This window comes from Sinohyriopsis cumingii, chromosome 8, assembly GCF_028554795.1.
Source record: "Sinohyriopsis cumingii isolate HCF-2022 chromosome 8, ASM2855479v2, whole genome shotgun sequence".
In the NCBI taxonomy this organism is placed as follows: Eukaryota; Metazoa; Mollusca; class Bivalvia; order Unionida; family Unionidae; genus Sinohyriopsis; species Sinohyriopsis cumingii.
Window position 1 is genome coordinate 54,761,130 of NC_142968.1, and position 15,933 is coordinate 54,777,062.

Consider the following 15,933-nt stretch of genomic DNA (forward strand, 5'->3'; position numbering starts at 1 on the left):
ATCCGATCTATCCGTATATCCGTCCATACATGCATACAGCCCTATGTCTGTAGTTAAAATCAAGAGTGTTGACACCCCCTGACAAGATCCAAGCGATCAAACTATCGCATATAACTATAAGCCTCAATTAATACAACAAAAGCAATGGACACGACCAGTGGTAAAGTACCCTTGCACACCGTACTACACGAGTATCTCGCCGCGAGCGACCTACGACGAGATGCATGTATTGTTCAGTCACACAAAACAAAAAACAAAAATTTAACCACCCTAGGTAACGCTGTATACATCTACCAAGTCGAGTACCCAAATTGTTCTTAAGCCATACCTAATTATTTTCTTGCCCTATTCAGTGGTATTAGTATGCAATTAATTTTAAAGACAGAAACTGGATGTATGCTTTTATTTAATGTCAATGTCATTGTGATTATGCAAGTATTTGCACATATGGATATGTGAATGATGATGGTATTTGACAATGCTGAATCTACCAATGTTCTTTTTTTTCAAATGTATGAAACACTTTTAAGAAAACAGACAAGTTACTTCTTTTATTCAGATTTTGAATTTTCGATCATTTTCTATAGGCTTGTTTTAAAAGATAGCTTAATAACGTAAGTGAATTGCGCAGCATTTTTATTCTTGCATTTTTTCTACGAAATTTAAGATGTAAATCGACCCCACGAGACAACGTACAAGGGGAGATACATGAAAACTATCACAGCTAAATAATTTATTCCTTTAGATGTTCGAGAAATACTATGCATTCCACAAAATGACTTATTCATGAGAAACATCACAAGCAACACAAAATATTTTGAAAATGCATATTTCAACTCTTCTTGAACCGCTAGAGGCATTTGTCTGTACTGTTTGCTGATGGACTAAACATCAAGTAATCTGTAATTTATGTATGATTCTTCTGCCCATGCTTGCCTCGTTCAGAAAACGTATCAGTATTGTTATGTACAAAACATAATCCTGTCTGCTGTATATCGCGTGCTCATAATTTATCTCGCTTGACTGGTAAACATATTTTTAAATTTATGAGCAAATTAATTTAAATAGCCTAAATAATATACTTTTAAAGACTGGTAACTCATGCTATTACTATTAAGTCAATATTCTTTTTCTCTTTCTCTTTTTAAAAGCCATAAAATTGTGATAAGTTTTATTCTTAGAGTAAGAGTATAATATTATAAAATCAGTAAGTTATGGAAAAGGTAGCATTTAGATGCTATTTGCTGAAACTGGTACAGAATTAAAGAGTCTTGATGTTTGTTTCAATTGGTTCTAAGATATAATATACTTGATAAAGTAGCCTGGTTCAAAGTATACCGTGAGATCCAAATGAAAAGTGAAACTAAGGTTCAGACTTGTAAGAAAGTGGTCACCATAATGAAACGTTCAACATTATTTCTTATTCAGCTAAACAATATATATAGAGTGTTATTAAGATAGTTTTATCTCTCAAGTTTACATGTACTAGACTGCTTGATTGTTTTGAAGAGCCAAATACGTGAAATATTTGCCCATAATGCCCTAAAATGCAACTCTCAGTAAAATACCATAACTCAGATATATTTGGTAATGAAAACGAGAATGACTCGGCAGTTATGATTGAAGTGCTATTAATTTATACAAGATGCATTTGCTTGATATATTATTTACCCGTTGGCTCAATTAGCTCTATTATTCGCAGAAGGTTTAGTACGAAAATGTACAATATGCATCTTGGTTACTTGTATGAAAAGATAGCTACTGATAATTCTCAAATGGATTACATTGCTTTGTTTGGCTCAAATGCACTGACATCCACCACACCCGCTAACGACCTAAGGTCTCACTGGACAGTTTATCTGGTGAATTTTCATCCGACGATGACCAATTACAGAAAAGTGAGAATAATTTTACACTGAAGATACAAATAAAAACAAACTAATGATTTTTGTAGAAAGCATACATGTGAGATTTTGACTGCAGTAATCAGGTTAATTCCTGATGCAACTGGTGGTTTTTATACTGAACCAACACTGCCACCAACCCCTAAATTTTACATTCATTTTTGACAAGAAATAGCTATTTTGAATATTTTTCTGTGACAAGGCAGCTAAAAGAATCAGTATGTGCCTTATGCATGAATAAAGTTCACTAGTACTATAACAAATTAGCATACTTTTCATCACCCCTCAACCATCTAGATTTTTAGATATTTACCTCTGTAGCAGACACACAAAAATACGTAAGCCAAGTCGACAGCTCATTTGCAGCCCGAGTTACGCATTTGATCTCCAATGCAAATCTAACTGTGACAGGCAGTCACCAACAAGCCAACCTATTTCCAAGCCTAACTCAAAGTAAATCTGAACCACATTATAGATTTAGCTTATGTGTGAATTTATAAATGCTAGGCTTGTGATAATTAGGTTCATGCCTTCTACCTTAAAAATTAGGGGGGTGTCAAAATACGAAACTATCCAGTGAGACCTTAAAAATTCAAATAGCAGTCTGATTAAGGGAAAATCTTCTTATTTTCAAAACTTTGACCAATTCTAAATAAAACGCAACCTTCAGAAGTTTGAAATTCAAAATTGTTTGTTTCCTATGATTTATTGAATTTATTGATGACCAAAAGCTATCAAACAGAGCAACAGCTATGAGACAGCTTCATACTTCATGTATTACTTTCACCTCTGAAACATACAATTTCTTTATATTATGTCAGTTTCATCATTTTTCATAGCTAATACACCCTGTCTTGTTAGTGCCTGGTGATATCAGAGATATCTGAGAGCACAAATAATACAACTCTTCATGCAATCTGAAATAGTAGTGAATAAAAGATGTAAAGAAGCCAAGCTGAATTTCTTGTACAATGGCTGCAGAATGTACATGCCAAGTACTTGAAAGAATAATAACGATGCACGGCATATATAAACTGACCAGAACTCTCTCACTGATTTCATGAAGAAGGTCAAATCTATTTTAGAATAGAGAAATCCAAGGTAGACTTAAGGGAGGCAACTCATCAGGTAACATCAAATGTATGGACCAATCTTTGTAAACTGAACCACATCAGTTGGGAAACTTAAACAATGAAATTCTATACCCATATTTATCCCATCTGTTGATAAAACAATATGCATGGATAATGTATTTTAAGAACACTAAGAAGGACACCTCTAAATCATTTTCATACTGACCGGCACATAATGTTGTTGAAGTTGCTGCTATTTAGAAGTGTGTTTTGCTAGTGATTGTCACCTGCATAGAACTGAATCTAAAGCAAATAGAAAATCATGCAAAGTAAAAAAGGGGAGGAGAAAAAACACAATGTAAAAAAGGGACATCCATTTAATATAATTCACCAAAAACTTCAATGAAACTGGTGCAGATATATTTGTTCCTGTGAAAGCTCCACAACAATTGGCATGTCTGACTCCCAATAAATTGTTGATGTTGTCCTGCTGTTAGCAATATCACTTCAGCAGGTGTACTCCCGTACACCTTGAGGCCTACAACAAAATAAAACCCTGAACGTCTTATATATAGGTCATTATAACTTAAATTTCTGTAAATAAGATGAAATATATGTATTGAAACATTACATCATGAGTATATATGGATGTAAGAGCATTAAATTAAGGTAATCATCATAAAATTAGGAAAATATACTAAGTTCATACTGAAAATGTTGATAAACTGAATAAGTATGTGAAATACTTCAATTAAACCACCTTGCTTGAAACTTATAAGGCTTTTGTTGTTCATTAGGAGAATGGATCAGGAGCAATACCTGGTAGTATTAAAACTGTTGAGTTAAGTCCCTTCTTCTACTATGATTAAGTGCAATCAAATCTATAGGAAGTGTATGTTTGGAATACCTAACTATGTCAGATTCAAGATATGGAGGTAATAAGGATATGATTTATGGCACAGTGAATCACATTTGACAAGACTGAAAAAATGACACCGGTTCTTAAGGTCTCACTGGACAGTTTATCTGGTGAATTTTCATCCGACGATGACCAATTACAGAAAAGTGAGAATAATTTTACACTGAAGATACAAATAAAAACAAACTAATGATTTTTGTAGAAAGCATACAGGTGAGATTTTGACTGCAGTAATCAGGTTAATTCCTGATGCAAATGGTGGTTTTTATACTGAACCAACACTGCCACCAACCCCTAAATTTTACATTCATTTTTGACAAGAAATAGCTATTTTGAATATTTTTCTGTGACAAGGCAGCTAAAAGAATCAGTATGTGCCTTATGCATGAATAAAGTTCACTAGTACTATAACAAATTAGCATACTTTTCATCACCCCTCAACCATCTAGATTTTTAGATATTTACCTCTGTAGCAGACACACAAAAATACGTAAGCCAAGTCGACAGCTCATTTGCAGCCCGAGTTACGCATTTGATCTCCAATGCAAATCTAACTGTGACAGGCAGTCACCAACAAGCCAACCTATTTCCAAGCCTAACTCAAAGTAAATCTGAACCACATTATAGATTTAGCTTATGTGTGAATTTATAAATGCTAGGCTTGTGATAATTAGGTTCATGCCTTCTACCTTAAAAATTAGGAGGGTGTCAAAATACGAAACTATCCAGTGAGACCTAACGGCATAAAATTACACTTTGTGAGTCTAAAAAAAACCAACACTGTCTAGGGATACGGTAGGTATGTACATATGCAAAACAAGTACTAAATGATTTTTTTCTTCAAACATACATAAAAAAGTAAGATCACATCGCCTAACTTACTACAGATAACCCAGAATGTTAGTGCCAAACTGCATATCACGAGATATATAATCATGCAGGTATTGGCCACAAGAAGGTGTGACTGGATGTTTTCTTCCACCACAACTGTTGTATCTAAAATGGCAAATATTTTTTTTTAAAGAATATATTTTGAAAGCATTCAGACCTGTTTAAAATTTTTTTAACATAATATACCTTTAAAGAGTAGACTCAAACAATAAACTGATAAAATTCCAAGACTTATGTAGGAATTTCTTTCATCAAATTATTAATCAAGAAAACGTATTGAGAAATACATGTACATAAGTAGGCACAATAGCTTTATTCCCAATATAAATGAATCATTAAGTAAGAAATAGATAACAACTAATCAATAATTGATGTGGAAACCTGATCATATGAATGAATTCTCACTGGCAATCTTTACCTTGATAAGAGAAAGCCTTTAAGTAGACACTGACGGTAAAAGGTGAAGGAATGGATGGTCAAGAAATTTCAGGAAGATACTTTGTAAAAATCAGCAAATCTGCTTTCAGCATATCTTAAAAGTTAAATATTGATGTTTTGGTTTAAACTTAATTTTGAATCTGAAATAAATGAAAAATCCAATATTTGCTGTTCTGATAAAATTAGTTCACACCAAATTTGCGAAATATTGCATGCAAAAGTGACACTCAGTAGTTTGCACTGTTGATAGCCCCACCCACCCCTAACATATTTGAACAGAAGTAATGCAACAGTGAAACAATTAACTCACTAACGTAAGGCAGTGGTCCCCTACCTTTTTATGTTTAGAGTTTATGAACGTGGCTGGCACCAACAAATTATTAACTAAACCCATTGTTTGTTTAGGACAAATTAAGATATGAGTAGTGAAGGGGGGCACTATACCGACAATGGGAATTAGCATTACAAGACCCCTTGGGCAAATATACCGACAATGGAAAATTAACATGGAGAAAAATCGTGGGCAAATATACCGACAAGGGGAATTAACATGGCGATAAATTGTGGGCCACTTTACCGACAAGGGGAATTTAACATGGAACTAAAGTGTGGGTCTGTTTAACGACAAGGGGAATTTAACATGGGATTTTTTTTTTTAAAAAATAAAATAAAATAAAATAAAATAAAATAAAAAAGGGGTAGGCAATGGAAAGGCTATCTCTTTTCGAGAAATATGGCTGGCCCTGAAAAGGGCCTTTGGGTTTATGTTAATGTATTCATTAACATAAAGGGCACCGCATTGGTCTTCTTCTTGTCCTTAGGCTGCGTCTCACTGTTGGTCCGTAAACCAGCACTCTTTTCAGGCATCCTTGTCTTTCAACGTAGATCCTACGTATCCACAGGCTGGTGTTTGTCCTGTGGACAACGGTCCACTTGGATCGGACATACATGAGCAAGTCTGTCCGAAACATCATGGAAGACACAAGGGTGGATGACTCAACTGTGGTCCACATCTTGAAGCGACGAGAATAGGTGAATCAATGCAGTGAACTGCGCTTATTTATAGGCAGAGGTAGGATTGAAACGGATTGAGTTCATTCACCAATCCGAACACGCGTTACAAAATTCAGTCAGCCCGCATCCAATCCGAAGAGAGCAGTCTGTGACGTCTGTTGGTCTATATAGATTCGCTAGCGTTTGTGTGCAGTCAATCTATGCGACAGTGATTCAACATGACGGAAACTCAGAAAACGATCCATTGGGCTGCACCAACAGGGGAGACTGCCCAAGGGAACCCGGACTTACTTTCAGAAGAGGTGAATTGGGATTTTGTGGATTTTCTCTCCTCGCAAGAATTTGTTCCGGAACCTGCGTTACGTTCTTCATTACCGCAAGTGGAGAATTTTAGACAGAGACAGAAAGAAGAATTGGAGAAATTTATACAACGACAAAAGGAAGCGGAACAAGCTTTTCTCCTACAGCAACAGCAAGAAGAAGAGGTGAGAAAAAAACAACAGCAGCAACAGCAAGAAAAAGAAGTAGCAGCAAAGAAACAAGAGGGTGAAAATCGAACGGTCACGGTACTGTTGGACATTTTAGCGGAGTTAAGAAGTCTGAAACAAATGTATCAGACTTCTTTATTACGACCGAAGAGAATACGACCTTCCCGAGCTAAACACGTCAACCCTGTGACTAAGCCTACCGTACCACCCTTAGTGATTTCAACCCAATCATTATCATCATCATCATCAACATTACGCAGTCCAGAAGTAGGCCTTGGCCGTGGCAAAGGCTTAAGGCAGTTAAAGTTGATTGCTTAAACTCACCCCTTCACCATGAAGAAAAAGGCCCTTTTCAGGGCCACCCACATTTCTCGAAAAGAAATACAATTTCAATTTGCCAATCAATCAAAAAAAACCCACCCATTTTACCCTTATAGTACGTGTCTATGTATGAGTGCGTGAGTGTACGTTCTTATTTTAAAATCAAAACTCAAAGACACTTACCTTATATCATTAATTTATTCTTTTATCCATTTTTTTACAATCCAATTCACAATTCACAACACAACACTTTAATAAAAAGTTCATTGACTTCTTCTTTCTCCTTGTTTAGTCTCTCTGTTTTTTGAATTTCTTCGCCGTCTTTTCCTCATTTTCTTCCCTTCTTCTTTTCTTCTTCTCCTGTTTCTTTGCCTCTTGTAAATAGAATTGTCTTCTTTCTTCCTCTTCTTCCTCTGAAGAATCCCTCTCTTCTTCCGAAGAATCCCTCTCTTCTTCTGAAGAATCCCTCTTTTCTTCTGACTCCTCTTGTTTCTTTTTTGGGCAATCTGGAGACCAATGTCCTTTTTCTTTACAATAATAACAGGTATCTTGACTTTTGTCTTTTTTAGTCCCTGTTTTTGTTCTTTTTTGACGGTCTGGACACTCTGAAGACCAATGCCCTTTCTTCTGACAGATATAGCAAGTATCTTGACTTTTATCTCGAAAGGAAGGAGAGTAGTCCGTCGGCTGGTCTGAAGAGAATTTTCTAATGACCCCTCGCAAAGCTCTGACGAAACGTTCCATCTGGTTAGTTTCTTCCATCGTTGTGCTCGGCTTGAGAGTGAAATGAATAGTGAAAGAACAAGACACACACCCTTTTATATACGCTGGTCTGCCATGACTATAAATTAGTCTATGGTGTTTAAACTTGAGTCATTTGACGTTTTGCATTCAAGATGAAACGATCCTATTCATTCGAGAAGAAAGAAGAAAGTAAGAGGCAGAAACGTGATCTATCGCCTCGTACCAGGGCTGAAATCTTGGCACAAATTCATGCCAGTGATTTTGAAGAGGACATGAGTGAACCAGAATTTGAAACCTCTAAACCAAGTTCACCACCCTTAGTCAACCCTGAAAAGTACTATTCCATTCGAGAGACGGAAAAGCGCTCCTCTAGAAAATTTAGAACCACGGCTTACAAATACACAGTGAAGTTTAAAGATTTCAAGGCTGAAGTGCCGTTAGAGAAAGCAGAAGTGTTCATCAGTGAGGTGTGGGATTCTTTGCTCACTGCACTCAAGCGACAATGTCAACCCAAAGAAGACGATCGCTTGAGACTTTCCATACAACACGACGGTTTGAAATCCCCTGTTTGGATCGAGTTTAGCACCCCTGCAGAATTGACTGCTTCCAAAGTCATGGACAAGATTCAACACGTACAACAATCTAATGACCAGTTTGACATCACCGATGGAAAAGCCACACTGGACATGGCCCACGTCTCTCCTCCTCAAGGGACTGGACGCAAAAAGATGTTATTGGTGGACGACCTTCGCAGCACCAAAGGGAGTCTCGTCCGAATTCACAACCCTCATGACCAGATGTGTTTAGCCCGTGCCATCGTGGTGGGACGAACCTATGCCGACAAGAACGACACGTAGAATGGAAAAGAACCTGGAAAACTATTCAACGATCTGATCGAGCCAAACAACGAAACGAAGCAGAACTCCTGTTGCAACAAGCTGGCCTGTCTAAAGACACACCCTGTGGCATTCCTGAGATGCAAAAATTGCAAGATGTCCTAGCTCCACGCTACACCTTGAAAGTGCACCCTCAAGAAGTGCGCGGACCTCTGTTGTTTCGAGGGCAAGACTTTAAGGACGGAAAATACATTCATGTCTATTATCACGATGAACATTTCGATACCATTACCAGTATCACTGGATTCCTGGGATACAGTTATTACTGTGAGAAATGTGACCATGGTTATAACAATCGAGAGCAACACAAGCATTGTGGATCGAAATGCACAGGATGTTTGGCCTCTTCACCCTGTCTGAGCGAAGAACCAGTGCCTTGTTCGACTTGTCTGCGCACGTTTGTCAGCCCTACCTGTTACCAACAACATCTGAAGACGCAAGGTTCACAGAAGAAATGCGCTTGTCAACTGCTGAGATTGTGCTCTACGTGTGAACAAGTCATACGTACCAATAATACCAAGGCACACGTATGTTCAAGAAAGAAAAAATGTCACATTTGTCACCACATCGTGGACTTGGAACACCATTGTTACGTGCAAAAATACCAACCCCCACCAGAGAAAGAGGACGGTCACAAGAAGAAACGCAATTTCATCTTTTTCGATTTCGAATGCATGCAAGAGACTGGCATTCACATTCCTAATTTCTGCGTGGCTCATCGAGCGTGCGAGAAGTGCATTCAAGAACCTATCTTCAGTCATTGCCCTCACTGCAGCAAAATTCCTGGAGGGCGTGAAAAAATCTTTCGAGGACCGAACACGTTAGCCGATTTTGCCCAATGGGTCTTAGACCCCGTCGACAAGACGTGGAGCCAAGAGGACATCGAATGTTACGGAGATTGTCATCGTCATGCCACGGTGATGGCTCACAATTTCTCCGGATACGATGGACAGTTTCTTCTCAGATACTATACGGAACAAGGTACCGAGCGTCCTAAAGTGACTTTGAACGGAGCCAAAATCATTTTCATGCAAGTGGGACAAGTACAGTTTAAAGATTCGATGAGTCACTTGGCCATGCCTTTGAGTCGAATGCCTAAAACGTTTGGAATGACAGAAATGGCTAAAGGGTACTTTCCACACTTTTTCAATACGGAAGCCAATCAACATGCCGTTCTACCCCATCTACCTGAGGCTCACTATTACGACCCCGACAACATGGTATCGAACAACGAGAAGCTTTCTACGCTTGGTACCAAGCTCACGCCTCGGACCCTTTCGACTTTCAGGAAGAAATGCTAAAGTATTGTCGTTCCGACGTGGACATTTTACGACGTTGCTGTGGAAAATTTCGAGAACTGTTCATGGAACACGGAGGGGTCGATCCTTTGAAAGAAGCTTGCACCATTGCCAAAGCGTGTTCCTTAGTGTACCGACAACGATTCATGCCTGAAAACACCGTGGCTGTCATCAGCCCTCAAACGACCCACTATGTCAAGCGTCAATACTCGGTCAAAGCCCTACGCTGGTTACATTACTTGTGCGACAAGGAAGACAAATAGATTCAGCATGCCCGCAACGGAGGAGGCGAAAAGACCATCGGAACGTATTCGGTCGATGGCTGGGACTTAGAAAACCCCAAGATCGTGTACGAGTTTAACGGTTGCTTATTTCACGGATGTCCCGTCTGTTACCCTGACCGTGGCACTAAAAATCAGTTTTTGCAACGAACCATGGAAGACTTCTACCAGGACACTTGTCAGCGACGCCTAAAGTTAGAACAGCAAGGATACCAAGTGGTGGAAATGTGGGAACACGAGTACGATCACCGTATGAAAACCGATCCCGAGTTTAAACGCCTCGTGGAAAGTTACCAGTTCATGGACCCGCTGAATCCGAGGGATAGTTTGTACGGAGGAAGGACCAATGCCACCTGTTTGCTGTACCAAGCCGACGAAGAGAAAGGAGAAGAAATCAAATACTTGGACGTGTGTTCGCTGTATCCCTACGTGTGCAAATATTGTCGCTTTCCCATAGGGCACCCGCAATTGCTGACGGAACACATCGACCTCAAAAACATTCGACAATACGAAGGCTTGATCAAGTGCAAAGTTTTGCCTCCCACGAACCTATACCATCCCGTCTTACCTCACCATTGTCAAGGCAAACTGATGTTTCCCTTGTGCCGTACTTGTGCCGAAACGTGCAACCAAGATCAGCCTTCTCAGCACACCCAGGAAGAACGTGCCTTGACGGGAACCTGGGTCAGCGTAGAATTGTTCAAAGCTCTGGACATGGGATACCAACTGTTAGAAGTGTACGAAATTTGCCACTTTCCCAAGACACAACAATACCACAAGGGTGACCCTACTCAGAAAGGCATTTTCGCAGATTATGTGGATGCCTTTTTGAAACTGAAACAAGAAGCCAGCGGCTATCCTTCCTGGTGTCACACTCCCGAAGACCAAATACAATTCAAAGAGAAATACTACGAACAAGAAGGCATCACTTTAGACCATATCGAGAAAAACGAAGGCAGGCGATCGTTTGCCAAAGTGATGTTAAATTGCTTGTGGGGTAAAATGGCACAACGACCGTGTTTACCCAAGACGGAATATTTGACAGAACCTTCCCGCTACTTCCAGATGATTCACGACAAAACCAAATACATGAAACACGTGGACGTCGTTCGAGAGAATTTGATCTTGGTCAATTACGAAGAAGATCTGGACTTTGTACAAGACGACCCTTTTGGAAATGTCATCATTGCGGCTTACGTGACAGCCCATGCTCGCTTAAAATTGTACGAAGCTTTAGAACTGTTAGGGGAACGTGCCCTGTACTTTGACACGGACAGTTGCATTTACATCCATCACCCGATTCAACATCACCCTGACATCGAAGGAGACCGTTTAGGAGCCTGGACAGACGAGCATCCCGACGACAAGATTCTAAGTTTCGTCAGTGGCGGTCCCAAAAATTACGGCTGCGAATACCGTGACAAACAAGGAGAAGTGCACACGACGTGCAAAGTGAAAGGATTGACTCTGAATTATCGTACCAGTCGAGTGGTCAACTTTGGGGTATTGAAAGAAGCCTTGCAATCGGGAGAGAATGGAAACTTTAAAGTGACCACCTATCAACCGAACAAGATTGTACGTTTACCCACTCACCACATCGTCAGTCGACCCTTGGAAAAAGTCTATCAAATCGTGTACCAGAAGCGAGTGCGACTGCCCAACCACTTTACTTTTCCGTATGGACATGTTGGTATAAAACATTGGTTGTAAGAGGATAGTTACCCACCAGAAAGATGACTTCGCCACAGCAAGAATCGAGTGAGAAACCCGATGAGAACTCCAAGTTCAAACCCTACCATTTTCCAGTCTTCTTACCTGACTATTGTGATTGTGCCCGTCGATTGGACACGTTTCAGAATTGGCCTACGGATAGGGAAGGATTACCTTCTTCGCATGTTTTAGCTACAACAGGATTTGTCTACTTGGGACCTGAGTCAGGATTGGGATACGAGGTACAATGTTTTGCTTGCGGACTAAAGTTACGAATGGATCTATGTATCTATAAAGATTCAGCTATTCTGGAACATACTCGATGGTGTCCGCACTGCCCTTACCTTTATATGGCCTTTCCACCCATCACACTACGGTACAATGTTGACGGTACCTTAGAGACGGTACCTTCCAGAACAAGACATAAAAAACGTAAAAAAGGAAAGATGTACAAGCTGGAGACTGCATTGAGACTAGTATAAAAAGGGGGCTATGGTCAAGATCGATAGTTCATTGTGACTACCAAGACCGAGCGAACAAGATGAATACTTTGAAAGAGACATCGTTCCAGTTTGGGGATTGTAAAAAAGTTGTATCTTCCTCTAGTGTGACTAATACTGGATGGATAAGACCCAGGCATTGCGACGGAAAATGTCCGGAAGGAAACTGCGATTGTCCATGTGGTTACCATTGTAATTACGTAACGGAGTTTGCAGACGAGTGCGATTGTGAGCCTTGCGATGGATACGATGCTGTACCTTGTGACCTGAGCGATGCCGTAAAGCATCATGGGAACTTTGTTCTCACTGCCCCTATCATGGAAAGTGATGCTGTGCGTGTCAAACCTGAGGGATGCGAAAGCGATGCCGCTCGTCCTCTTAGACATTTTACCGGGTTTAAAGGGGAATGTCGACCTTCACGTTTACCTCCCTACGGATGTCATCCAGCCCTGAGCAAACTCCTGCCCATGTCACTCAACCCTCATCGAAACGAACCTGTGAAAGACGAATATTCCTTTCCAGTGCGCTTGTCGGAATACTGCGACTTTGAAAATCGTCTTCAATCGTTCAAAGGAAAATGGCCAAAGTATCTGGGAGGACCGACCCCCGAAGAATTAGCCAGAGCCGGATTTTTCTACTTGGGCGAAGGAGATAAAGTCAAGTGCTTCAGTTGCGGTGCGTCACTTCACCACTGGGAACCGCAAGATTCGGCCTACGTAGAACATGCTCGATGGTCACCGAATTGTCATTACTTACCTTTAGTGGGATCGAGACATTGAAGTAACTTCTTACCATAATAATCTGTTCATGGATACTTTACAAGAGAACATTCGTGCTTTGCCTGTGGAGTTGAGAGAACGCATTTATCAAGAGCTGGTCAAAATACAAGTGAAACGTAAAGAACAATTGCATCCGTTACGTCACCGGTGTTTGAACCACTGGTACCTGAAGGCTATACAAGGATTGATTCAATTGAAAGTGTTCCATCGGACAGACATTGATGAACGATCCTCTAGTTTTAAAAAGGATTGGTTTGGTATGGACGATTCTACCTACATCATTGTAAACGTACTGCATCGAATTCCAGAGGAAGAGTTAACGAATTACCAACATCTTGAACACAATGTCAACTTGGTGAAAGAGGAAACTTCTGAACGAACTGTAATGTGTAGATTAGTGACTCAACGATTTAAATTCGACACTGAAGTAAAACCATGTTTGTGCAAACAGTACATTTCTTGTGTCAGACCAAAGAGGATTTAGTATGACCTATTCATGGATACTTTGCTAGAGAACATTCGTGCTTTGCCTGTGGAGTTGAGAGAACGCATTTACCGAGAACTGATCAAAATACAAGTGAAACGCAAACTCAAAGTGATTCGTCCGGTTTTAAATTATGCTCTGTTCCAAAGTACAAGAAGACTGATTATGAGTGGATATTACATTAGGCACAAAGGTAAACGAGGCTATTGGACACCACCCAACGATTCCAAAAACAGTGTATATACTTATGGATACTTTACAAGAGAACATTTTGGGCTTGCCTGTGGAGTTGAGAGAAAGGATTTACCGAGAGCTGGTGAAAATACAAGTGAAACGTAAAGAACAATTGCATCCGTTACGTCACCAGATCTTTAACCACTGGTACCTGAATGGTATAAGAGAACTGATTCGTTAGAAATTCTTTCAGTGGTCAGACATTGTTCAACACTTTGAGGTCGCTAATGATCGACATGTTCATAATTATGGTTACTTCGAGATTCACCTACAGCAATACATTGAGGAAGACAAGGTAAAGGATTACCAACATTTGTTACGTGGAATCTACTTAGCGGAAGAGGAAATTTCTAAACGAACTCTGACGTTTCGGTTACAGTATGCAAGATTTAGATTCCCTACTGGAGAACGAAGATCTCTGGCTAGAATTTACGTGTATTGCATCCAAAAAAAAAGAGAATATAAAAACAGGCTGCCATGCCACGGTTTATGTCACATGTCATCCAACAGATTCCGTGGAAGGAACTCAATGACTATATTCAAACCGTGGATCATTACCATCAATTATTACAAGAACTGTATCCATTCAATTTGGGACGACAAGTGGTGTGTGTCTTAGTGACTTGTTTTTTGGGATTTCGTTTACCAGCCGATTCTTTGTGGACTCTTTACGATCAGTACTTACCACCTCAATGGCCTTAAATGGTCACGAAAAACTCCTTTTGCTCAAAGCCTTGCGTTTTCATCTGGATACTTCTCGACCTCAACAGGAAAAAAAGATTCGTCAACTTTTAGCTACCCAAGACGTGTATGACGATGTGTGTGTAGCTTGTGACTTACATCCCCATTGGACAGATGTCCGTGCCTGGAAAGAATGGGGTTTTGAGGCTTGGACCCAAGAAGTGGCCCAGTATGCACGAGAGTTGTTCAAGGAAAAAAGTTACTTTTCAACCCGTGTTAGTGACGGTGCCAGAAGAACCCGTCACCCAGGACAGGACTGTCGTGGACAGACCTGAAAGACCCTTTCGGGAGGACACTTGTGTGACCTTACCCCCTACTATAGAACTGGTTAGAACATTACCCAAAACATGTTGTACAGACACTTGTGTTTATTCCACGTTCATCGTTATCATGTGCCTTTTATCCTTGTACTTAAGCCTTTGGCTTTTATGTATTTTTGTCTTTCGTATTCATGTTTGAAAAAAAAAAACATTCAATAAACGTGTTCTGAAAAAGTATATAAACTCTTGTCTTGTTTGTTTTCGTGTCACAAGTGACATTTCTCACACCATGGCTACCTCTACTGTCTCTGCTCCCTCTTCCTCTACTGTCAAAGTCATCGACCAACACTTAGATCGTGCCAGTTGGGAGGCTTTGTATCTTCGCCATCCCTTTAACATGCTCATTGCTGGACCTAGCGGTTCTGGCAAAACCGAATTCGTCAAACGTTTGATCGAACATAAACATCATTTGATCGATCGACCACCTCAACGGATCGTGTGGTGTTACAAAGAGTGGCAATCGGCGTACAACCTCTTGCGAGAAAGTCAAGGCGATTCCATCGTGTTTGTGGAAGGCATTCCTAAAGAAGACGACGCCATCGTCTCTGACTCCCGTCAAACCCATTTGGTCATTTTCGACGACATGTTAGGAGAAGACGAAGAAGAAATTAAATTGTGGTTTACGCGCAGAGGGCATCACCGTAATGCCAGTGTCGTTTACATCACCCAAAATTTGTTTCAACAAAGTAAAGCCCATCGCACCATCAGTCTCAATGCGCATTACGTGGTCTTGTTTAAAAGCCCTCGAGATAAATCGCAAGTGCAAGTCTTAGCCAAACAGTTAGGAACGCCTTGGCTGACTCAGGCGTACGACGATGCCACTCAAACGCCACACGCCTATTTACTCGTCGATTTGAAACCTACGACCCCCGAGGATTTGCGATTTCGTACCCACTTG

The 15,933-nt window shown here is 40.2% G+C and overlaps 1 protein-coding gene and 1 long non-coding RNA gene across 5 annotated transcripts in view; one reads left to right on the forward strand and one right to left on the reverse strand.

The window, feature by feature from the left end:
• The window catches only part of LOC149793556 (uncharacterized), a 68,387-nt gene extending 67,496 nt beyond the window's left edge, over positions 1-891 (forward strand). For 2 of the 4 annotated variants that reach the window (XR_016422849.1, XR_016422847.1), the window contains one exon: positions 668-891. This is a non-coding gene — a long non-coding RNA (uncharacterized LOC149793556). The remainder of the gene's footprint in view (positions 1-667) is intronic. The other 2 variants (XR_016422848.1, XR_016422850.1) reach the window with 2 other exon arrangements.
• The window catches only part of LOC149793553 (uncharacterized), a 278,258-nt gene that overhangs the window by 128,483 nt on the left and 133,842 nt on the right, over positions 1-15,933 (reverse strand). The window lies entirely within an intron of this gene.